General features: G+C 31.0%; 1 long non-coding RNA gene across 1 annotated transcript; it reads left to right on the forward strand.

Moving 5' to 3' along the window:
• Positions 1–9811: 9811 nt before the first annotated feature.
• Positions 9812–11112, forward strand: LOC135126146 (uncharacterized). Its single transcript, XR_010280007.1, has 3 exons — positions 9812–10579; positions 10635–10695; positions 10749–11112. It is a non-coding gene; the product is annotated as an uncharacterized LOC135126146 (long non-coding RNA).
• Positions 11113–25238: the final 14126 nt, after the last annotated feature.

Genomic DNA, 25238 nt, shown 5'->3' on the forward strand with positions numbered 1-25238 from the left:
AGAAGGGTATGTACAGTCTAACGCAAGGTAACTGGATTCGAATAGCACAGAATATGGTTATATAATTAGATAAGTTTGGTCGGTTGCCGCATGGTCTTTGCACGGAGCGGCCTGGGGACGGCGCGAAGGCGGCGGATGAAGATGGACGAGGGAGAGGCGAAACGGTGCGGGGACAGGTGGCCGGACGGGGGGCAGATGGTGAGTGGAAAGGTGCGACGGTCAACATAACCCAATTTCGGAGAGAACACGAGTTTCAGCGAAAAAGTGACGACTTTTATTGGACATAACGGTTTTCCGAAATTAAATTATGCACATTCGGAACACTTTATATAAGTACGACACATTTTTTAACTTGTTTTTTACGTACAGGTATTTCTTTTTTAAGTAATAGCAGAGGTTATTCTAACTGATTTTAAAATCACGGTTTCAATATCAAGCGAACAAAAAAAACCAAGGAGTTGGAGTTGGCTCTTACTCAACTAAAACTAGTGTGTTCAAATTTAAAGTTTAAAGTCTTGTAAAAATACCACGTCGTATTTTAATAGGGCGTGAGTTAAAGTAAGGTTAAAGCTGTTTAGTATTTACCTGTTGTTATCGGGCACTTTGGACGGATCTAGTTGAAGCATTTTCTGAGAATATGATAACAATGGAAGAAAACTATAATGGGAAAATAATCCGAACAATTTTCTTACAAATTAAAACTTTAATAAGCCGCTTAAAAGAGATATTTCAAGAGTCGAATAGGTGGAACTCTAATAATCCTGACTAATCCATAATGGAATTAACAACTTATATTTTAAGAGTAGGAGCGCTAGTTTTCTGTAGTGCAAGCTGCATTAGTCCACGTTATCTTATTTATTTGTTTATTTATTTCATTTTTTGAACGCTAATAAAATCCATGTGTCGCAAAGATTAACAACTAAACATCAATAAAAAATTGGCGTTTTTTCTGACAACTGATAAAGATAAGTTGCTTTTTGCTATTGAAAACTTGCTATAAATAACAAATATGGATTGCCATTTTTTAGTCTCAGAGCAACAGTGATGAAAAAGTAGGTTCCCGTTTGTGTCTGTCTGTCTATTGATGACTTTATCAGATAAAATTTCGAAAATTAAGTTATTTTCAGAAATATTTCGTCCAAAATTTGAACCTCTTTTAAATAATCACCGAAATGAAATATACTTAGCCATTTTGAAAAATTTTAGAACTTTTATTTTGAAATCGAAAATTAAGAAAATGTTGCTCTTGGTCTATCTACAGGTTGTTTTAGGAATAAGTTTGTGTATTTTTAGGAGCTTTTGCCTGTGTTGGATGTGGGTGAAATTTATGATATCTCTCAAGCACTTTCGAAAATTACCCAAAGAGATTTTTCTCTTGATTTCGACTTAAAAGAGTTGTTTTTAGCTACATTTCTTCGAATTCGAATCTTTAGAATAATTTAGAAATTTGACTTTGAAGGAGAATGTTTTGAAAATCTTGCCCTAAACCCTCAAGACGTTATGTTTTTCGATTCAGCTCGTTCCGATCTATATTCCAGAATTTTTTGCTGATTTCTAGAGACCTTTGACAAAAATCTCAATTTTTGGTGTGAAATTTTTGACATTTTTCCCAGTACTGACGAAAATTACCAGAAGATACTCTGTTTCCATTTCCAGATTCAGCTCGACGAGATGTGTATCTAGAATTTTTTCTGAATATTTAGGGAACTTGCCAAAAAGTTGAATTTTTCATGTATGGAATTTTTGACTTTTTTCCGAGCACTTTCGAAAATTACCACAAGATATTCTTTTGTTGGTTTTCATTTCTAAAATCCTAACTTTTTTCAAGAATCACCCAAAATAGGAAATGAAATTTTATGGGGCACTTGAAAAATTTTACTTTGGGAGCGAATATTTTGAAAAGCTTCGTCCTAAACCATTAACAACATGTATTTTCCGATTCAGTTCACCGCGATGTATATCTCAGAATTTTTTGTGAATTTTTAGAGAACTTTGCCAAAAGCTCAATTTTTCATGTATGAAATTTTTGATTTTTTTCGAAAAACTTTTGAAAATTTCCAGAAAATAATCATTTGTTGATTTCAACTTACAGAAGTTATTTTTCGGAAACATTTCGCCCAAAATTTCAACCTCTTTTAAAGAATCACCGAAATGAAATATGATCAATTTGCGAAATTTTTGAACTTTTATTTTGAAATCGAAAATTCCGAAAATTTTGCTCTGGGTCTATTTACGGGTTGTTTTCGGAATAAGTTTGTGTATTTTTGGGCATTTTTGACAAACGCGCGAATTTTCAAAAAATTTGAGCTTTTGCCTAAGTTGGATGTGGGCGAAATTTATGATCTCTCTCAAGCACCTTCGAAAATTGCCCAAAGAGACTTTTTTCTTGATTTCGACTTACAAGTGTTATTTTTAGCTACATTTCTTCGAATTCGAGCCATTTTTTTCTGAATCGCTAAAATGAAATGTGAAAATCTTTAGAATAATTTAGAAATTTGACTTTGAAAGCGAATATTTTGAAAATCTTGCTCTAAACCCTGAAGACGTTATGTTTTTCGATTCAGCTCGTTCCGATCTATATTCCAGAATTTTTTGCTGATTTCTAGAGACCTTTGACAAAAATCTCAATTTTTAGTGTGTGAAATTTTTGACATTTTTCCCAGTACTGACGAAAATTACCAGAAGATACTCTGTTTCCATTTCCAGATTCAGCTCATCGAGATGTGTATCTAGAATTTTTTCTGAATATTTAGGGAACTTGCCAAAAAGTTGAATTTTTCATGTATGGAATTTTTGACTTTTTTCCGAGCACTTTCGAAAATTACCACAAGATATTCTTTTGTTGGTTTTCATTTCTAAAATCCTAACTTTTTTCAAGAATAACCCAAAATAGGAAATGAAATTTTATGGGGCATTTGAAAAATTTTACTTTGGGAGCGAATATTTTGAAAAGCTTCGTCCTAAACCATCAACAACATATATTTTCCGATTCAGTTCATCGCGATGTATATTTCAGAATTTTTGTGAATTTTTAGAGAACTTTGCCAAAAGCTCAATTTTTCATGTATAAAATTTTTGACTTTTTTCGAAAAACTTTTGGAAATTTCCAGAAAATTTTCATTTGTTTATTTCAAATTACGGAAGTTATTTTCGGAAATATTTCGCCCAAAATTTCAACCTCTTTTAAAAAATCACCGAAATGAAATATGGTCATTTTGGGAAATTTTAGAACTTTTATTTTGAAATCGAAAATTCTGAAAATTGTGCTCTGGGTCTATCTACAGGTTGTTTTAGGAATAAGTTTGTGTATTTTGCGGCATTTTTGACAAACGCGCGAATTTTCAAAAAATTTGAGCTTTTGCCTAAGTTGGATGTGGGCGAATTTTATGATCTCTCTCAAGCACCTTCGAAAATTGCCCAAAGAGACTTTTTCTTGATTTCGACTTACAAGTGTTATTTTTAGCTACATTTCTTCGAATTCAACCATTTTTTTTTGAATCGCCAAAATGAAGTTTGAAAATCTTTAGAATAATTAAGAAATTTGACTTTGAAAGCGAATATTTTGAAAATCTTGCCCTAAACCCCCAAGACGTTATGCTTTTCGATTCAGCTCGTTCCGATCTACATTCCAGAATTTTTTGCTGATTTCTAGAGACCTTTGACAAAAATCTCAATTTTTAGTGTGTAAAATTTTTGACATTTTTCCCAGTACTGACGAAAATTACCAGAAGATACTCTGTTTCCATTTCCAGATTCAGCTCGTCGAGATGTGTATCTAGAATGTTTTCAGAATATTTAGGGAACTTGCCAAAAAGTTGAATTTTTCATGTATGTAATTTTTGACTTTTTTCCAAGCACTTTCGAAAATTACCGCAAGATATTCTTTCGTTGGTTTCCATTTCTAGAAGTGACTTTGGCTTCATTTCATCGAAAAATCGTAACTTTTGTCAAGAATCGCCCAAAATAGAATATGGAATTTTTGGTCTACTTGAAAAATTTGAATTTGGGAGCGAATATTTTGAAAAATTTCGTCCTAAACCATTGACAAGCTCCATTTTCCGATTAAGTTCATCGCGAAGTATATCTTAGAATTTTTGTGGATTTTTAGAGAACTTTGCCAAAAGCTCAGTTTTTGATGTATGAAATTTTTGACCTTTTTCGGAAAACTTTTGAAAATTTCCAAAAGATATTCTTTTGTTGACTACAAATTACAAAAGTTATTTTCGGAAATATTTCGTCCAAAATTCCAACCTCCATTAAAGAATCAGCGAAATGAATTATGGTCATTTTTGGGAAATTTTAGAACTTTTATTTTGAAATCGAAACTTTGGAAAATTTTGCTCTTGGTCTATCTATAGGTTGTTTTAGGAATAAGGTTGTGTATTTTTAGGCATTTTTGCCAAAAGCTCAAATTTTCAAAAATTTGAGCTTTTGCCTAAGTTGGATGTGGACGAAATTTATGATCTCTCTCAAGCCCTTTAGAAAATTGCCCAAAGAGACTTTTTTCTTGATTTCGACTTACAAGTGTTATTTTTAGCTTCATTTCTTCGAATTCGAACCATTTTTTTTTTGAATCGCCAAAATGAAGTGTGAAAATCTTTAGAATAATTTAGAAATTTGACTTTGTAAGCGAATATTTTGAAAATCTTGCTCTAAACCCTCAAGACGTTATGTTTTTCGATTCAGCTCGTTCCGATCTATATTCCAGAATTTTTTGCTGATTTCTAGAGACCTTTGACAAAAATCTCAATTTTTAGTGTGTGAAATTTTTGACATTTTTCCCAGTACTGACGAAAATTACCAGAAGATACTCTGTTTCCATTTCCAGATTGAGCTCATCGAGATGTGTATCTAGAATTTTTTCTGAATATTTAGGGAACTTGCCAAAAAGTTGAATTTTTCATGTATGGAATTTTTGACTTTTTTCCGAGCACTTTCGAAAATTACCACAAGATATTCTTTTGTTGGTTTTCATTTCTAAAATCCTAACTTTTTTCAAGAATCACCCAAAATAGGAAATGAAATTTTATGGGGCACTTGAAAAATTTTAATTTGGGAGCGAATATTTTGAAAAGCTTCGTCCTAAACCATTAACAGCATATATTTTCCGATTCAGTTCACCGCGATGTATATCTCAGAATTTTTGTGAATTTTTAGAGAACTTTGCCAAAAGCTCAATTTTTCATGTATGAAATTTTTTACTTTTTTCGAAAAACTTATGAAAATTTCCAGAAAATATTCATTTGTTGATTTCAACTTACAGAAGTTATTTTTCGGAAACATTTCGCCCAAAATTTCAACCTCTTTTAAAAAATCACCGAAATGAAATATGGTCATTTTGGGAAATTTTAGAACTTTTATATTGAAATCGAAAATTCCGAAAATTTTGCTCTGAGTCTATTTACGGGTTGTTTTAGGAATAAGTTTGTGTATTTTTAGGCATTTTTGACAAACGCGCGAATTTTCAAAAAATTTGAGCTTTTGCCTAAGTTGGATGTGGGCGAAATTTATGATCTCTCTCAAGCACTTTCGAAAATTGCCCAAGGAGAATTTTTTCTTGATTTCGACTTACAAGTGTTATTTTTAGCTACATTTCTTCGAATTCGAACCATTTTTTTCTGAATCGCTAAAATGAAATGTGGAAATCTTTAGAATAATTTAGAAATTTGACTTTGAAAGCGAATATTTTGAAAATCTTGCCCTAAATTCTCAAGACGTTATGTTTTTCGATTCAGCTCGTCCCGATCTATATTCCAGAATTTTTTGCTGATTGTTAGAGATCTTTGACAAAAATCTCAATTTTCCGTGTGTGAAATTTTTGACATTTTCCCCAGCACTGACGAAAATTACCAGAAGATATTCTGTTTCCATTTCCAGATTCAGCTCGTCGAGATGTGTATCTAGAATTTTTTCTGAATATTTAGGGAACTTGCCAAAAAGTTGAATTTTTCATGTATGGAATTTTTGACTTTTTTCCGAGCACTTTCGAAAATTATCACAAGATATTCTTTTGTTGGTTTTCATTTCTAAAATCCTAACTTTTTTCAAGAATCACCCAAAACAGGAAATGAAATTTTATGGGGCACTTGAAAAATTTTAATTTGGGAGCGAATATTTTGAAAAGCTTCGTCCTAAACCATTAACAACATATATCTTCCGATTCAGTTCACCGCGATGTATATCTCAGAATTTTTTGTGAATTTTTAGAGAACTTTGCCAAAAGCTCAATTTTTCATGTATGAAATTTTTGACTTTTTTCGAAAAACTTTTGAAAATTTCTAGAAAATATTCATTTGTTTATTTCAAATTACGGAAGTTATTTTCGGAAATATTTCGTCCAAAATTTCAACCTCTTTTAAAGAATCACCAAAATCAAATATGGTCATTTTGGGAAATTTTAGCACTTTTATTTTGAAATCGAAAATTCCGAAAATTTTGCTCTGGGTCTATTTACGGGTTGTTTTAGGAATAAGTTTGTGTATTTTTAGGCATTTTTGACAAACGCGCGAATTTTCAAAAAATTTGAGCTTTTGCCTAAGTTGGATGCGGGCGAAATTTATGATTTCTCTCAAGCACTTTCGAAAATTGCTCAGAGATTTTTTTCTTGATTTCGACTTACAAGAGTTATTTTTAGCTTCATTTCTTCGAATTCGAACCATTTTTTTTGAATCGCCAAAATGAAGTGTGAAAATCTTTAGAATAATTTAGAAATTTGACTCTGCAAGCGAATATTTTGAAAATCTTGCTCTAAACCCTCAAGACGTTATGTTTTTCGATTCAGCTCGTTCCGATCTATATTCCAGAATTTTTTGCTGATTTCTAGAGACCTTTGACAAAAATCTCAATTTTTAGTGTGTGAAATTTTTGACATTTTTCCCAGTACTGACGAAAATTACCAGAAGATACTCTGTTTCCATTTCCAGATTCAGCTCGTCGAGATGTGTATCTAGAATTTTTTCTGAATATTTAGGGAACTTGCCAAAAAGTTGAATTTTTCATGTATGGAATTTTTGACTTTTTTCCGAGCACTTTCGAAAATTACCACAAGATATTCTTTTGTTGGTTTTCATTTCTAAAATCCTAACTTTTTTCAAGAATCACCCAAAATAGGAAATGAAATTTTATGGAGCACTTGAAAAATTTTACTTTGGGAGCGAATATTTTGAAAAGCTTCGTCCTAAACCATCAACAAGATATATTTTCCGATTTAGTTCATCGCAATGTATGTTTCAGAATTTTTGTGAATTTTTAGAGAACTTTGCCAAAAGCTCAATTTTTCATGTATGAAATTTTTGGCTTTTTTCGAAAAACTTTTGAAAATTTCCAGAAAATATTCATTTGTTTATTTCAAATTACGGAAGTTATTTTCGGAAATATTTCGTCCAAAATTTCAACCTCTTTTAAAGAATCACCAAAATCAAATATGGTCATTTTGGGAAATTTTAGCACTTTTATTTTGAAATCGAAACTTCCGAAAATTTTGCTCTGGCTCTATTTACGGATTGTTTTAGGGATACGTTTGTGTATTTTTAGGCATTTGTGACAAACGCGCGAATTTTCAAAAAATTTGAGCTTTTGCCAAAGTTGGATGTGGGCGAAATTTATGATCTCTCTCAAGCACCTTCGAAAATTGCCCAAAGAAACTTTTTTCTTGATTTCGACTTACAAGTGTTATTTTTAGCTACATTTCTTCGAATTCGAACTATTTTTTTCTGAATCGCTAAAATGAAATGTGGAAATCTTTAGAATAATTTAGAAATTTGACTTTGAAAGCGAATATTTTGAAAATCTTGCCCTAAATTCTCAAGACGTTATGTTTTTCGATTCAGCTCGTCCCGATCTAGTTATATTCCAGAATTTTTTGCTGATTGTTAGAGATCTTTGACAAAAATCTCAGTTTTCCGTGTGTGAAATTTTTGACATTTTCCCCAGCACTGACGAAAATTACCAGAAGATATTCTGTTTCCATTTCCAGATTCAGCTCGTCGAGATGTGTATCTAGAATTGTTTCTGAATATTTAGGGAACTTGCCAAAAAGTTGAATTTTTCACGTATGGAGTTTTTTACTTTTTTCCGAGCACTTTCGAAAATTACCACAAGATATTCTTTTGTTGGTTTTCATTTCTAAAATCCTAACTTTTTTCAAGAATCACCCAAAATAGGAAATGAAATTTTATGGAGCACTTGAAAAATTTTACTTTGGGAGCGAATATTTTGAAAAACTTCGTCCTAAACCATCAACAAGATATATTTTCCGATTCAGTTCATCGCGATGTATATTTCAGAATTTTTGTGAATTTTTACAGAACTTTGCCAAAAGCTCAATTTTTCATGTATGAAATTTTTGACTTTTTTCGAAAAACTTTTGAAAATTTCCAGAAAATATTCATTTGTTTATATCAAACTACGGAAGTTATTTTCGGAAATATTTCGTTCAAAATTTCAACCTCTTTCAAAGATTCACCAAAATCAAATATGGTCATTTTGGGAAATTTTAGAACTTTTATTTTGAAATCGAAAATTCCGAAAATTGTGCTCTGGGTCTATTTACGGGTTGTTTTAGGAATAAGTTTGTGTATTTTTAGGCATTTTTGACAAACGCGCGAATTTTCAAAAAATTTGAGCTTTTGCCTAAGTTGGATGTGGGCGAAATTTATGATCTCTCTCAAGCACCTTCGAAAATTGCCCAAAGAGACTTTTTTCTTGACTTCGCCTTACAAGTGTTATTTTTAGCTACATTCCTTCGAATTCGAACCATTTTTTTCTGAATCGCTAAAATGAAATGTGGAGATCTTTAGAATAATTTAAAAATTTGACTTTGAAAGCGAATATTTTGAAAATCTTGCCCTAAACCCTCAAGACGTTATATTTTCATGTATTTTTTTGACAAAAACTCAATTTTTCATGTATGAAAATTTTGAGTTTTCCTAGCACTTTCAAAAATTACCACAAGACATTCTTTTGTTGGTTTCCACGTCTAAAAGCTATTTTAGACTTCATTTCTTCCAAAAATTCTGCATTTTTCCAGAATCCCCAAAAATGTAACTCCATTGGTTTTTCCAGAATCGGCCTTTGAAATACACGAAAATCAATTTTCGACCAATTTTCAACGAAATTTTCGAAATTTCACTAAATACATTTTCTTGTAGATTTCGGGCCGCAGAAGTCATATCCGCTTTCATTTCTTCGATAACTGCATTTTTTCCAGAATCCCCAAAAATGGAAAATGGAAAATTTTGGGATATACTTGAAAAATTTGACTCTGAGAGCAAATATTTTGAAAAACACGCTATATTTTTTGCTTTTTATGGTTGTTTACCTAAAGTCATTTTCTTGTAGATTTCGATTTTTTAAAGAATGGAAATAATCTTAGGACCTCCAGTACATTTTTCATTTAGATAATGTCATGTTAATTTTAAATATCAATAGATGTATAAATCTAGAAATATTAATGTCAACAGGCATTTACTCGAAAACTTTAACATGTTACGTAAAATTATTTTCTAGGAGTATTTACATAAATTAAAAAGTAATATACGAAAAGTGACGCAGTAATAGCTCCTGTTCAACCTTTAATTGCCCTTAATAGCTTAATAAATCAACTTTTTAATTATAACCGTTGCTGTTCACAATGACTACTTTCATAGAAAATAATCACAGAGCAATGTACACACGCGTAATTGCTCTAGCTATTTTTTCTGTACGTTACAACCTTCAAAATTGCTTATTCTTGTTTTCTATAAAAATTTTCGGAGCTTCTACCTGCTACTGGCACAGTTACGTCATAATTCATTAAACAAATGACTACGACTTCAGCAACTCACCCAGTTTATGCGTTTTGCAACATTTCACTTTTTTATCATAATCATTTATGTAATAGCTCGACTTTTTACCGAACTCATCATTACAGCAGAAATTTTAATGCTATCGTATAATTAATGGCCACACAATAAGCTATTAGCGCTAATAGTAGTTTATTTAAATTTTTTATTTATCAGCCGATGAGGGCAAAGGCAAGTTGCTAATAATAGCCCGTTCAGGAAATGTTTATCAATTACCTCCACTCCACAATAGATGTGAAGAACAAGATCGAATGATCGATGAGATTGTCATCGACTTTCGTTCTAAGCTGACGATGAGTCGCTTTTTTTCGACCTTTGATATTTACGACCTGATCGCGATGAATAGCAGAATTTGGATTATTCACTTCTGTTTGTTTTCGTACACAGATGAATGCGATTACTTTGTTGAATTAAGTAAAATATTTGTAACCTCTCAATGTCACCTAGTAATCCGCAAAATCTCTCTTTGTTGCTTATTCTTTCGGAGCTCGCAGCAACCGTAAAAACCCTACATAAACACCGACCCGGCTTTCTATTTGTTTACTCCTTTTTGCAATTATCACGCTTAAATTAATCATGTGAAGGATACGCCTCTGTCCTGTTGTGTTCCTTTTCACAAGTATTTTAGCCAGTGTTGTAGAACCATGTATTTCGCAAAGTTCGTATTTTTGAGTGGCTGTTTTTCTGTTTTGGTTTCTTTAGGCGGAGCTCAATCGTGCAAAACACGCGGAGAATGGGTAAATAAATAAAATAAACAAACTACAGTTTAAATAATAATTTATTTCTCATCAGTGTTCTGATTCAGAACTGTGCTGTGGTGGTTGTTGCATTCAAAATGTTTGTGTGGATGTGAGTAAGTTCAGTGGGTTGTTTTAACGGTAAAATAGATAAGGGTGGATTTTTCAGCCTATGATGATTGTTCGTCTCTAGAAGATCCGTGTATGGATTGGTATTGTCCAGCAGATGCAGTGTGTCGCATGTATAGGGGCTGCAAGGGGTGCGAATTGGAACGAAAGTGCATTTTTTTGAATCCTAATAACGACGTATATTTTCAAATGGACCCAGAAGTGACTCGAGTGCGGAAGTCAGATGGTAATAGCCTGATGGTACAGAGTGAATATTTATTGTTCTGTTTATTACTAACTAGCAGATACCTGATTTGAAATTATTATTAGTGTTACAACAGAAGGTTTAGTCGAATTGTGACTCCAAACTCGAAAAAAGCGTTATCAGTGTATTCAGAATTGTAGTCAAAGTCCAATAAACGTGAAGTATGAACCTGCTTAGTTCTCCCGAAAAGCCCTTTCAGTGACTTTCTCGCCAAGAATTGCCATTAACTCTCTAATGTGGCTAAGTGTCGTTAAAAATCGACCCCTGCTGGCTGAGTAGTGTCGAAAATTTAGAATCGATTATCTTCTCTGATAAGTAATAAGCTAATAAGCTAATAAGTATTCGCCTACTTAACATTTTTTTTTACGAAAGTGTTTTAATATTGTTTGAATTCGGACACCTCGTATGTGTGGCGAAATTTTAGCTGAGTTGGTGAAAATTAGACAGACAGAGAAATCGAATGATCCTTTATGTCGGTGATTTACGTTTAAATGGTTTTAATCTTTGTGGTGTTCGATTCCGGAAGACGAATTTTTCGAACGCACGACTTCTTCCGGGATAATGATAACGGTTAAAAGTGAGTGGTGCTTTGTGATTAAAAAAATAATAATAAAAATGACAGGATGGAGGATTTTTATTATTTTACAAACTCTCACGCGACGTCGGATTTCAAACAAGTAGGATGCATTTTTATTAGGATTGGTTTTCGAAATGTTTGGGTCAAATTTCGTTATTTCTTACGTTAAAACGAATTTCGTTTTTGTAATAAATACGACCTCGCAGAGTTATTACTGCACTTTCTTCGAAAAATTGTTTCTTTCAGATCGTTTAAGATCCTTCCACATCCTTTCAAATTTTTCCAGATTCTTCCAGATTTCTCTAGATTTTTCCAAGTTTTTCTAGATTCTTCGAGAGTCCTTTCAAAACTTTTCTTAGATTCTCTCAGGTTCCCTCAGATGCCTTCAGATTCTTCACAAATTCTTCGAGATTCTCTCAGATTCTCTGAAATTCTTACAGATTTTCTCAGACTCTTTCATATTTCTTGAAATTTTATCCGAACTTTTCAATTTCTATCAGATTCCCAAAAATTCGCTCAGACTCTCATATTCTTTCAGATTTTCTCAGATTTCTTCATATTTCTTTAGATTTTTTCAGATTCCTTCATATTTCTTCAGATTCTTCCCGAATTTCTCACATTCTCTCAGGTTCCTTTGATTGCTTCAGATTCTTCTAAATTCTTTGAGATTCTATCAGATTCTCGCAGGTTCTCTAAGATTCACTCATATTCTTTCCGGTTTTCTCAGATTTCTTCTTATTTCTTTAGATTATTTCCGAATCTCTCAATTTCTCTTACATTCCGTCAAATTCTATCACACTCCCTCAGATTTTCTTAGATTTCTTCCTATTCTTTTAGATTCTTTCCGAATTTCTCAATTTTTCATAGTTTCTCTCAGATTCCGTCAAATTCTCTCAGATTTCTCAAATTCTTTCAGCTTTCTTGGATTTTCTTCGATTCTCTCAAATTCTTTCAGTTCTTCTCAGATTTCTTTATATTTCTTCAGGTTCTTTCCGAATAATCTCTCAATTTCTCTCACTTTCTCTCAGATTCCCACAAATTCCATCAGATTTTCCCAGATTCTTTCGATTCTTTTCCGAATTTCTCAAATTCTCTCAGATTCCTCCAGGTTCTCCAAATTTGTCGAGATTCTCTCAGATTCTCTCAAACTCTCACAGGTTTCCTCAAATTCTCCCATATTCTTTAAGATCTTCTCAGATTTCTTTACATTCCTCCATATTTTTTCCGAATCTCTCCATTTCTCTCAGTTTCTCACAAATTCTCGCAGATTCCTTTAGATTCTTTCTGAATCTCTCAATTTCTCTCAGACCCCATCAAATTTCCTCAGATTTCTTCCTATTCTTTTAGATCCTTCCCGAATTTCTCAAGTTCTCTTGGTTTCTCAGATTCTGACAAATTTCAGATTCTTGCAGCTTTCTTCCATTTTCTTCGATTCTCTCAAATTCCATCAAATTCTTTCAGATATTCTCAGATTTCTTCATTTTTCTTCAGATTCTTTCCGAATCAATCAATTTCTTTCTCCGAATTCTTTCCGAATCTCTCAATTTCTCTCAGATCGCCTCCAATTCATTCAGATTCCCTCATATTTTTTCCTATTCCTTTATATTATTTTTGAATCTCTCAATTTCTCTTGATTTCTCTCAGATTACCTCAAATTCCCTCATATTCTCTCAGATTTTCCCAGATTTTTCCGAATTCTTTCCGAATTTCTCAAATTCCCTCAGATTCCTTCAGATTCTCCAACTCCTTAGAGATTTTCTTAGATACTCTAAAATTCTCTCATATTCTCGCAGGTTCCCTCAGATTCTCCCAGAGTCTTTCAGATTTGCTCAGATTCTTTCATAATCTTTGAGATTCTTTCCGAATTTCTCAATTTCTCTTATTTTCTCTCAGATTCTGTCACAATTCCTCAGATTTCCACAGATTCTTTCAGCTTCCTTAAATTTTCTTCAGTTCTCTCAAATTCTCGCAGATTCTCTAAAATTCTTTCAGATGTTCTCAGATTTCTTCATATTTTTTCCGAATCTCTCAATTTCGTTCAGTTTCTCTCAAATTCCCGCAGATTCCCTCGAATTTTTTCCGAATTTCTCAAATTGTCTCAGGTTCTTTCAGATTCTGTTAGATTCTTTCAGATTTTCTCAGATTCCTTTAAATTCTTTCAGATTTTCTTAGATTCCTTCATATTTCTTCAGATTCTTTCAGAATTTCTCAAATTCTCTCAGATTCTTTTAGATTACTCGAGATTCTTCTAAATTTTTTGAGATTCTATCAGATTCTCGCAGGTTCCATCGGTTTCTCTCATATTCTTTCAGATCTTCTGAGATTTCTTCCTATTCTTTTAGATTATTTCCGAATTTCTCAAGTTCTCTTGGTTTTCTCAGATTCTGACAAATTTCAGATTCTTGCAGCTTTCTTCCATTTTCTTCGATTGTCTCAAATTCCCTCAAATTCTTTCAGATTTTCTCAGATTTTTTAATATTTTTTTAAAACTTCCCCATTTCTCTTAGTTTCTCTCAGATTCTCTGAAATTTTCTCAGATTCTGTCAAATTTCCTCAGATTTCCACAGATTCTCTCAGCTTCCTTCGATTTTTTTCGATTCTGTCAAATTCTCGCAGATTCTCTCAAATTCTTTCAGATATTCTCAGATTCCTTCATATTTCTTCAGATTTCCACAGATTCTTTCCGAATCTCTCACATTTTCTCAGATTCTTTCCGAATCTCTCAAATTCTCTCAGATTTCTTCAGATTGCTGTAGATTCTTCTAGATTTTTTGAGATTCTATCAGATTCTCGCAGGTTCCATCAGTTTCTCTCATATTCTTCCAGATTTCCTCAGATTTCTTCCTATTCTTCTAGATTATTTCCAGATTTCTCAATTTCGCTTAATTTCTCTCAGATTCTGTCAAATTCCCTCAGATTTCCACAGATTCTCTCAGCTTCCTTCGATTTTCTTCGATTCTCTCAAATTCTCGCAGATTCTGTCAAATATTTTCAGGTGCTTTCAGATTTCTTCATGTTTCTTCAGATTCATTTCAAAGATGCTCTCAAATTCCCTCAAGTCTCTCAGATTGTTTCAGATTTTCCTGGATTCTTGCATATTCCTCGAGATTCTTTCCGAATATATCTATTTCTTTCTGATTCCCTCAAATACCCTCAGATTCCCTCAAATTACCTTCAGATTTCCTCAGATTTTTTCATATTCTTTCAGATTTTCTCAGATTTCTTAATTGTTCTTTAAAATCTCTCATTTTTTCTCAGATTCTCTCAAATTTCCTCTGATCCGCTCAGATTCTCTCAGATTCATTCGGGTTCTTTCCGAATTTCTCATATTCTCCCGCATCCCTTCAGATTGCTCCAAATTATTCTAAATTCTCTCATATTCTCGCAGGTTTCCTCAGATTCTCTCAGAGTCTTTCAGATTTCCTCAGATTCTTTCATATTCCTTGAGATTCTATCCGAATTTCTCAATTTCCCTCAGATGCCATCAAATTCACTCAGATTTTCTCAGATTTCTTCATATTCTTTTAGATCCTTTCCGAATTTCTCAATTTCTCTTAGTTTCTCTCAAATTCTATCAAATTTCCTCAGATTTCCATAGATTCTCTCAGCTTCCTTCCATTTTCTTCGATTCTCCCAAATTCTCGAAAATTCTCTCAAATTCTTTCAGATGTTCTCAGATTTCTTCATATTTCTTCAAATTTTTTTCGAATTTTTCAATTTCTTTCAGTTTTTCTCAAATTCCCTGAGATTCCCTCAAATTCTCTCAGATTTCTTCAGATTGCTCCAGATTCATCTAGATTTGCCGAGATTCTCTTAGATTCTCTCAGGTTCCTTCAGATTCTCTTAGATTCTTTCATATTTTCTCAGATTCTTTCATATTTCCTCAGATTTTCTCAGATTCTTTCATATTTCTTCAGATTCTTTCCGAATCTCCCAAATTCTCGCAGGTTTCCTCAGATTCTCTCATATTCTTTCAGATTTTCTCAGATTTCTTCCTATTATTCTTTTAGATTCTTTCTGAATTTCTGAATTTCGGTTAGTTTCTCTCAAATTCTGTCAAATTCCTTCAAATTTCTGCAGATTCTCTCAGCTTCCTTCGATTTGCTTCGATTCTCTCAAATTCCCCCAGATTCTCCCAGATTCCTTCGATTTTTTTCCGAATTTCTCAAATTCTCTCAGATTCCTCCAGATTCTCCAAGTTCTTCGAGATTCTTTAAAATTCTCTCAGTTTTTCTCAAATTTCCGCAGATTCCTTCGAATTCTTTCTGAATTTCACAAATTCTCTCAGATTCCTTCAGATTGCTCCAGATTGTTTTAAATTCTTCAAGACTCTCTCAGATTCCTTCATATTTCTTCAGATTTTCTTAGATTCTTTCATATTTCTTCAAATTCTTTCCGAATCTCTCAAATTTTCTCAGATTTCTTCAGCTTCTCTCTGTTTCCCTCAGATTCTTTCACATAATGTTTACCCCATTTCAAATCACTAAGTCCTTCTAAATCGCTCCAGATTCTTTAAAAAATGTTTCAATTCTTTCCGTTTTTCTTCCGTTCTGTCTTTCAGATTCTTTCACATTTTATCAGATTATTTTAGATTTCTCAGATTTTTCGAAATTCTCTCAGATTCCCTCAGGTTCCTTTAAATTCTCTCAGATTCTCTCAGGTTCCTTTAAATTCTCTCAGATTCTCTCAGGTTCCCTTAAATTCTTTCAGATTTTCTCAGAACCCTTCAGACTTCTTCAGATTGTTTCAGATTCTCTCGAAACCCTTCATATTCTTTCGGATCTTTCTTTCGAATTTTCTGGAAAAATGGTGGGAATTTTCGAAAACATGAGCCCAACACAACTTTTACAGGTCTAAATCAACAAACAATTCCTCTGCTAACTTTTGATTGGGTTATAAATTCAAAAATAAAAAAATATATAGTGAAATAGTTTTGGAAAATTGACCTAAAAATCAAAAAAAATCTGTGAAATGGATCCCGAAGAGTTTGAAGTTGGTGATTCTGAAAAAAATTGTTGTAATATTCAAGAAATGAAGCCCAAATCAACTTCGAGAAATCGAAATCAACAAAAGATTTTTTTTGGTAATTTTCGAAAATGCTCGGAAAAAGCAAAAAATTTGATCCATGAAGAATTGAGCTTTCGGCAAAGTTGCCAAAAATTCACAAAAAATTCTGAAATATAGATTTCGACAATCTGAATCGAAAAAAAGTCACGTTGATGATTTAAAACCAAAATTTTCAAAATATGTGACTTCAACAAAAAATCTCGTCTAGTAATTTTCAAAAGTGTTCGGAAAAATGTAAAAAAATTCACACAGAAAAATCGTTCGGTCGAGTACAACACTCGGCCATAAATTTTGCAGTGCTTTCCGATTTACTTTAAAAGCGGAATATCCACACCAAATAAAAATCCGTAACGTCGTTGTCCAGAACATAAATAAACTCCATAAAATATTAATATAAACCTAACGCGCACAAAAACCGTATGTATTAAGCAGTAAACGTTTCTTCTCCTCCATTCAAGCGCTAAAACTGGTCGTCATTACGCCACTTTACGAGTTATTTTGACAAACCATTTATGACTTTTAATTATCCGAAGAAACACACAAATCAAAAAAATTACGAAAAGTCTTACTAATTTATGAAGCAATTTCCGCATCTGCCACTTTAGTACCCAAGCAAGCCTAGCGCACAAATCCTAATTATTTAATGTATTTTTTTCACTTGACGTTTACTGCAAACATAAAAACCTGAACATTTTCTAGTCATAAAATAAACGAAGACATTTCTCTAAACAGAATACATCATAGAGAGATTTACTGCTATTCTTGCTACAACTATTCCATTCTAACTGTGCTAGGTTTTTAAACTTTGTCTTATATTGTTTATCGGCGGTTAATCTCGACTCTTTTAATAACCGACCGGAAACTCCGGTATTTTATTTAACGTGATAAATGCCTGCACGTTTCCACTTACTTATTTAATAGCGAGATTTTTAACGCCTTCTTTTAGTTCGCCACCTGTCGGAGTCGATTCCGTCGACTATGTCGCCAACAGTTGCTAAGAAACACACAATGGGCCAATAAATAAAAGAACTTCCGTCTTCTGGAGCAATAGAAGAAGAAGAATGCGCATCAAATTGCTTGAAAGTCACAAGTCAATCGACTCTTCTCCCAAAGGACACCACTACGGTGCCATAAAAACAACAATTACGCTTTTAATCGCACGAAGTCATTCCTGATATGCACATTCCTCGTTTCCGAGTATTAAAAAAAAATCGCACTTAGTAAATAATAAAAAATAAAACTAACAATATCACTCGCCGTTAGACGGACCAACTAATTACCAATAGCATTCTAAGAATCCGCTGAATAGATGGGTTTAATATTAATCCTGACAAGTTTTTCACCCATCAAAATACCATCGTCTTAACATCCTCACGTTGTGCAGACTCTGTATTTATAGCCGAGTTTAAGTCGTGGCTTCGGCAATTAACTAACAGTATTATTTTTCAATTATTCCCCAATCATAATTCCCCAAACACATCCTTTCCAAGCTCAACTAATTCCTATAATTTTACATCATTTTTCTCGTAGCATTTGTGCTCGAAGACTTCTTTGAATATCGTTCACAAGGGAAACGTTTCATTTAATGTAATAAAGAGTTCACACTGTAGTGTAAAAAATACAAAGCTGGGAGTGTTTGCACAACGCTCGAGCCGAATTTGGCACAAGTTTGGCTAAACTAAGAAGTAATCAAAGAGTTTTGCAAGTCACCGCATTGCAGCGAAAACGTTCATAAATACGATATGATTAGTAAATGACGCACCGTTTTTTTGTAATTATTTTTGCAAAACGAGCTTTTTAATGAGGAGAAATTACACGTGGTGGAGGTATGGAATATGTGTGTTTTGTTAATATAAAACCACAATTATGCAGGAGCGGTGTGGCAATTAGAATACATTAGTGACGTCACGTAAGTGACATTCTGAGTTCTTGGTGTGTTATTAATTTGTAAATTAAGTGCAGGTTTTTCAGCGGAAAGGTTGGTAACACCCGGCGTCAGTCGCTGCCGGATTCAAGGAAAAGGAAATATTATATAATGGTATGGGCGATGACGGATTTTTCTAGAATATCCGAGCTGGTCAACGTGACAAGTAAATTTTTGCATAATGTTGCTACTAATATTTATATTGTTAGTGGAAAAAAATGGTCCATGAGCGGATCGATCGACGATGTTCGCGTTCTTCGCGTCATTAATGGTATTATATAATTTGGATTTGATTTTGGAAAAATCTGAAAATTTAAGGCGGACTCATGAATTACAAGTAGAGATTTATAAAATTTATGGCATTACCACACAAATTATTAAATATTATATATATTATAAATGAATATTTTAAATTAAAACAATTTACAAAGTAAAAAAATAATATTTCTCCATTTCTGAAAAGCTTATATATTTTGAAAATTGTATAAAAAATTTTAAGTATTTTTGACTTTCAATATAATAAAACTCAAAACCTGAATGACTAAAAAACTGAAATTTCATAATTTACATTAATAAAAAAAGGAACAAGATTTTAATTTTTTTTAATTTGAATTTCCGAAATTTAAAAATTTTATTTCTCTGAAAACTTTTGAAATTTTACTTCATATAATTTGAAGAAAAAATACAAAAATTGACTTCATCTTATTGCAAAAAAGTGTATGAGGGGATCGATCGACGATGTTCGTTTTCTTCGCGTTATATTAATGTTATTATATAATTTGCATTTGCTATGGGAAAAATCTGAATGCCTAGGGTGAAACTTAAGCCGGATTCATAAATCACAGATACAGGAGTATGTTATTTTATAAAATTTAAATAGCATTTACCACGCAAAAGTTTAAGGTCATGTCATCAAATTGGTTGTGGAGATGGTCAAACAGTTTATGGTTGATTTTTATATCATAACATCTTGAAAGAAAAAAATTACTAATTTCCAAAATTAAATAAGAGAATATTTTAAATTAAACAAATTTACAAAGTAAAAAAATTATATTTCCCCATTTCTAAAAAATTTATATATTTTGAAAATTGTATAAAAAATTTCAAGTATTTTTGTTTTTTAATGTAATTAAAACTCGACACCTGAATGACTAAAAAACTGTATTTCATAATTTACATTAATGAAAAAAAGGATCAAGATTTTAATTTTTTTTTTAAGTTGAATTTCCGAAATTTAAAAATGCTATTTCTCCGAAAACTTTTGAAATTTTACTTCATATAATTTGAAGAAAAAATACAAAAATTGACTTCATTTTATTGCAAAAAAGTGGCTCATCGATCGACGATGTTCGTTTTCTTCGCGTTATATTAATGTTATTATATAATTTGGATTTGTTGTGGGAAAAATCTGAATGCCTAGAGAGAAACTTAAGCCGGATTCATAAATCACAGATACAGGAGTATGTTATTTTATAAAATTTAAATAGCATTTACCGCGCAAAAGTTTAAGGTCATCTCATCAAATTGTTTGTGGAGAAGGTCAAACAGTTTATGGTTGATTTTTATATCATAACATCTTGAGAGAAAAAAATTACTAATTTCCAAAATTAAATAAGAGAATATTTTAAATTAAAAAAATTTACAAAGTAAAAAAATAATGTTTCTCCATTTCTAAAAATTTTATATATTTCGAGAATTGTGTAAAAAATGTAAAGTATTTTTGGTTTTTAATATAATTAAAACTCGACACCTGAATGACTAAAAAACTGAAATTTCATCATTTACATTAATGAAAAAAAGGATCAAGATTTTAATTTTTTTTTTAAGTTGAATTTCCGAAATTTAAAAATGCTATTTCTCCGAAAACTTTTGAAATTTTACTTCATATAATTTGAAGAAAAAAATACAAAAATTGACTTCATCTTATTGAAAAAAAGTGGCGCATGAGGGGATCGATCGACGATGTTCGTTTTCTTCGCGTTATATTAATGTTATTATATAATTTGGATTTGTTATGGGGCAAATCTGAATGCCTAGGGACAAACTTAAGCCGGATTCATAAATCACAGATAACAGGAGTATGTGTATGTTGAGAGAAAAAAATTACTAATTTCCAAAATTAAATAAGAGAATATTTTAAATGAAAAAAATTTACAAAGCAAAAAAAATAATATTTCTCCATTTCTAAAAAATTTATATATTTTGAAAATTGTATAAAAAATTTCAAGTATTTTTGGTTTTTAATATAATTAAAACTCGACACCTGAATGACTAAAAAACTGAAATTTCACAATTTACAATAATAAAAAAAAGGATCAAGATTTTAATTTTTTTAAGTTGAATTTCCGAAATTTAAAATTTTTATTTATCCGAAAACATTTGACATTTTACTTGGTATAATTTGAGGAAAAAATACAAACATTTACCTCATATTATCGAAAAAAAAAGTGGCCCAAGAGGGGATCGATCACCGATGTTTGCTTTCTTCGCGTCATATTAATGTTATTATATAATTTAGATTTGTTTTGGGGAACATCTGAATCCTTATGGAGAAACTGAAGACGGATTCATAAATCACTAATACAGGAGTATGTTATTTTATAAAATTTAAATAGCATTGACCACGCAAAATTTTGAGGTCACGTCATCAAATTGTTGGTAGAAATGGCCAGACAGTTTTTGGTTGATTTTTATACCATAAAATTAAATACTTTAACAGAATATTTCAGATTAAAAAAACTTGCAAAGTGAAAAATGTGTATATTTAAAAAATATTTCTCCGTTTTCTTAAAGTTTTAAATATTTTGAAAATTGTATAAAAAATTTAGAGTATTTTTGGCTCCTAATAAATTAAAAGTCGAGACCTGAATGACTCAAAACAGAAATTTTATAAGTTACATTAATTAAAAAATGACCAAGATTTAAAAAAGTTGATTTTCCGAAATTTCAAAATTTTATTTCTCCGAAAACATTTGACATTTTACTTGGTATAATTTGAGGAAAAAATACAAAAATTGACCTCATATTATCGAAAAAAAAAGTGGCCCAAGAGGGGATCGATCACCGATGTTTGCTTTCTTCGCGTCATATTAATGTTATTATATAATTTATATTTGTTTTGGGGAACATCTGAATCCCTATGGAGAAACTGAGGACGGATTCATGAATCACTAATACAGGAGTATGTTATTTCATAAAATTTAAATAGCATTGACCACGCAAAATTTTGAGGTCACGTCATCAAATTGTTGGTAGAGATGGCCAGACAGTTTGTGGTTGATTTTTATACCATAAAATTAAATACTTTAACAGAATATTTCAGATTAAAAAAACTTGCAAAGTGAAAAATGTGTATATTTAAAAAATATTTCTCCGTTTTCTTAAAGTTTTAAATATTTTGAAAATTGTATAAAAAATTTAGAGTATTTTTGGCTCCTAATAAATTAAAAGTCGAGACCTGAATGACTCAAAACAGAAATTTTATAAGTTACATTAATTAAAAAATGACCAAGATTTAAAAAAGTTGATTTTCCGAAATTTCAAAATTTTATTTCTCCGAAAACATTTGACATTTTACTTGGTATAATTTGAGGAAAAAATACAAAAATTGACCTCATATTATCGAAAAAAAAAGTGGCCCAAGAGGGGATCGATCACCGATGTTTGCTTTCTTCGCGTCATATTAATGTTATTATATAATTTATATTTGTTTTGGGGAACATCTGAATCCCTATGGAGAAACTGAGGACGGATTCATGAATCACTAATACAGGAGTATGTTATTTCATAAAATTTAAATAGCATTGACCACGCAAAATTTTGAGGTCACGTCATCAAATTGTTGGTAGAGATGGCCAGACAGTTTGTGGTTGATTTTTATACCATAAAATTAAATACTTTAACAGAATATTTTAGATTAAAAAAACTTGCAAAGTGAAAAATGTGTATATTTAAAAAATATTTCTCCGTTTTCTTAAAGTTTTAAATATTTTGAAAATTGTATAAAAAATTTAGAGTATTTTTGGCTCCTAATAAATTAAAAGTCGAGACCTGAATGACTCAAAACAGAAATTTTATAAGTTACATTAATTAAAAAATGACCAAGATTTAAAAAAGTTGATTTTCCGAAATTTCAAAATTTTATTTCTCCGAAAACATTTAACATTTTACTTGGTGTAATTTGAGGGAAAAATAAAAAAATTGACCTCATGTTACTGAAAAAAAAAGTGGCCCAAGAGGGGATCGATCACCCATGTTTGCTTTCTTCGCGTCATATTAATGTTATTATATAATTTACATTTGTTTTGGGGAACATCTGAATCCCTGGAGAAACTGAGGACGGATTCATAAATCACTAATACAGGAGTATGTTATTTTATAAAATTTAAATAGCATTGACCACGCAAAATTTTGAGGTCGCGTCATCAAATTGTTGGTAGAGATGGCCAGACAGTTTGTGGTTGATTTTTATTCCATAAAATCTTGACAGAAAAAAAATTATTACTTTTCAAAATTAAATACTCTAACAGCATATTTTAGATTAAATAAACTTGCAAAGTGAAAAATATGCATGTTTAAAAAATATTTCTCCGCTTTCTAAAAGTTTTAAATATTTTGAAAATTGTATAAAAAATTTAGAGTATTTTTGGCTTCTAATAAATTAAAAGTCGAAATCTGAATGACTCAAAACAGAAATTTCGTAAGTTACATTAATTAAAAAATGACTAAGATTTATTAAAAAAGTTGATTTTCCGAAATTTAAAAATTTTATTTCTCCGAAAACATTTAACATTTTACTTGGTGTAATTTGAGGGAAAAATAAAAAAATTGAACTCATGTTACTGAAAAAAAAAGTGGCCCAAGAGGGGACCGATCACCGATGTTTGCTTTCTTCGCGTCATATTATTGTTATTATATAATTTAGATTTGTTTTGGGGAACAACTGAATCCCTATGGAGAAACTGAGGACGGATTCAAAAATCACTAATACAGGAGTATGTTATTTTATAAAATTTAAATAGCATTGACCACGCAAAATTTTGACGTCACGTCATCAAATTGTTGGTAGAGATGGCCAGACAGTTTTTGGTTGATTTTTATTCCATAAAATCTTGACAAAAAAAAAATATTAATTTTCAAAATTAAATACTCTAACAGAATATTTTAGATTAAAAAAACTTGCGAAGTGAAAAATATATATATTTAAAAAATATTTCTCCGCTTTCTAAAAGTCTTAAATATTTTGAAAATTTTATCAAAAATTTAGAGTATTTTTAGCTCCTAATAAATTAAAACTTGAAACCTGAATGATTCTAAACAGAAATTTCATAAGTTACATTAATCAAAAAATGACCAAGATTTAAAAAAGTTGATTTTCCGAAATTTCAAAATTTTATTTCTCCTAAAACATTTGACATTTTACTTGGTATAATTTGAGGAAAAAATACAAAAATTGACCTCATATTATTAAAAAAAAAACTGGCCCAAGAGGCGATCGATCACCGATGTTTGCTTTCTTCGCGTCATATTATTGTTATTATATAATTTAGATTTGTTTTGGGGAACAACTGAATCCCTATGGAGAAACTGAGGACGGATTCAAAAATCACTAATACAGGAGTATGTTATTTTATAAAATTTAAATAGCATTTACTACGCAAAATTTTGAAGTCACGTCATTAAATTGTTGGTGGAGACGTTCAGACAGTTTTTGGTTGATATTTGTACCATAACATCTTGAAAGAAAAAAATTACTAATTTCGAAAATTAAATAACAGAATATTTTAAATTAAAAAAACCTGTAAAGTGAAAAACATCTAAATTAAAAAAAATCCAATTTTTAAAAGTTTTAAACTTTCGAAAATTGTATACAAAATTTAGAGTATTTTTGGTTTCTAATATAATTAAAACTTGAAACCTGAATGATTAAAAACCTGAAATTTCATGATTTACATTAATCAGAACAATTACCAATATTTTAATTTTTTTTTAAGTTAAATTTCCGAAATTTAAAAATTTTATTTCTTCGAAAACATTCGAAATTTTACATAGTACAATTTGAAGGCAAAAATACAAAAACTCACTTCATGTTATTAAAAAAAAAGAGGCTCATGAGGGGTTCGATCAACAATCTCCACTTTCTTTGCGTCATATTAATGTTATTATACAATTTGGATTTATTTTGGGGAAAAACTGCATGTCTAGGGAGAAATTTAGGACGGATTCATAAATCACAAATACAGGAGTATGTATTTTATAAAATTTAAATAGCATTTACCACGCAAAATTTTGAGATCGCGTCATCAAATTGTTGGTAGAGATGGCAGACAGTTTTTGGTTGATTTTTATACCATAACATCTTGAGACAAAAAAAATATTAATTTCCAAAATTAAATTCTCTAACAGAATATTTTAGATTAAAAAAACTTGCGAAGTGAAAAATATGTATATTTAAAAAATATTTCTCCGCTTTCTAAAAGTTTTAAATATTTTGAAAAATTTATCAAAAATTTAGAGTATTTTTGGCTCCTAATAAATTAAAACTCGAAACCTGAATGACTCAAAACAGAAATTTCATAAGTTACATTAATCAAAAAATGACCAAGATTTAAAAAATTTGATTTTCCGAAATTTAAAAATTTTATTTCTCCGAAAACATTTAACATTTTACTTGGTATAATTTGAGGAAAAAATACAAAAATTGACTTCATATTATTGA

This window comes from Zophobas morio, unplaced genomic scaffold (genome assembly GCF_036711695.1).
Source record: "Zophobas morio isolate AGI-343-1 ecotype UQ-CSIRO unplaced genomic scaffold, CSIRO_AGI_Zmor_V1 ptg000010l, whole genome shotgun sequence".
NCBI classification, from domain to species: Eukaryota; Metazoa; Arthropoda; class Insecta; order Coleoptera; family Tenebrionidae; genus Zophobas; species Zophobas morio.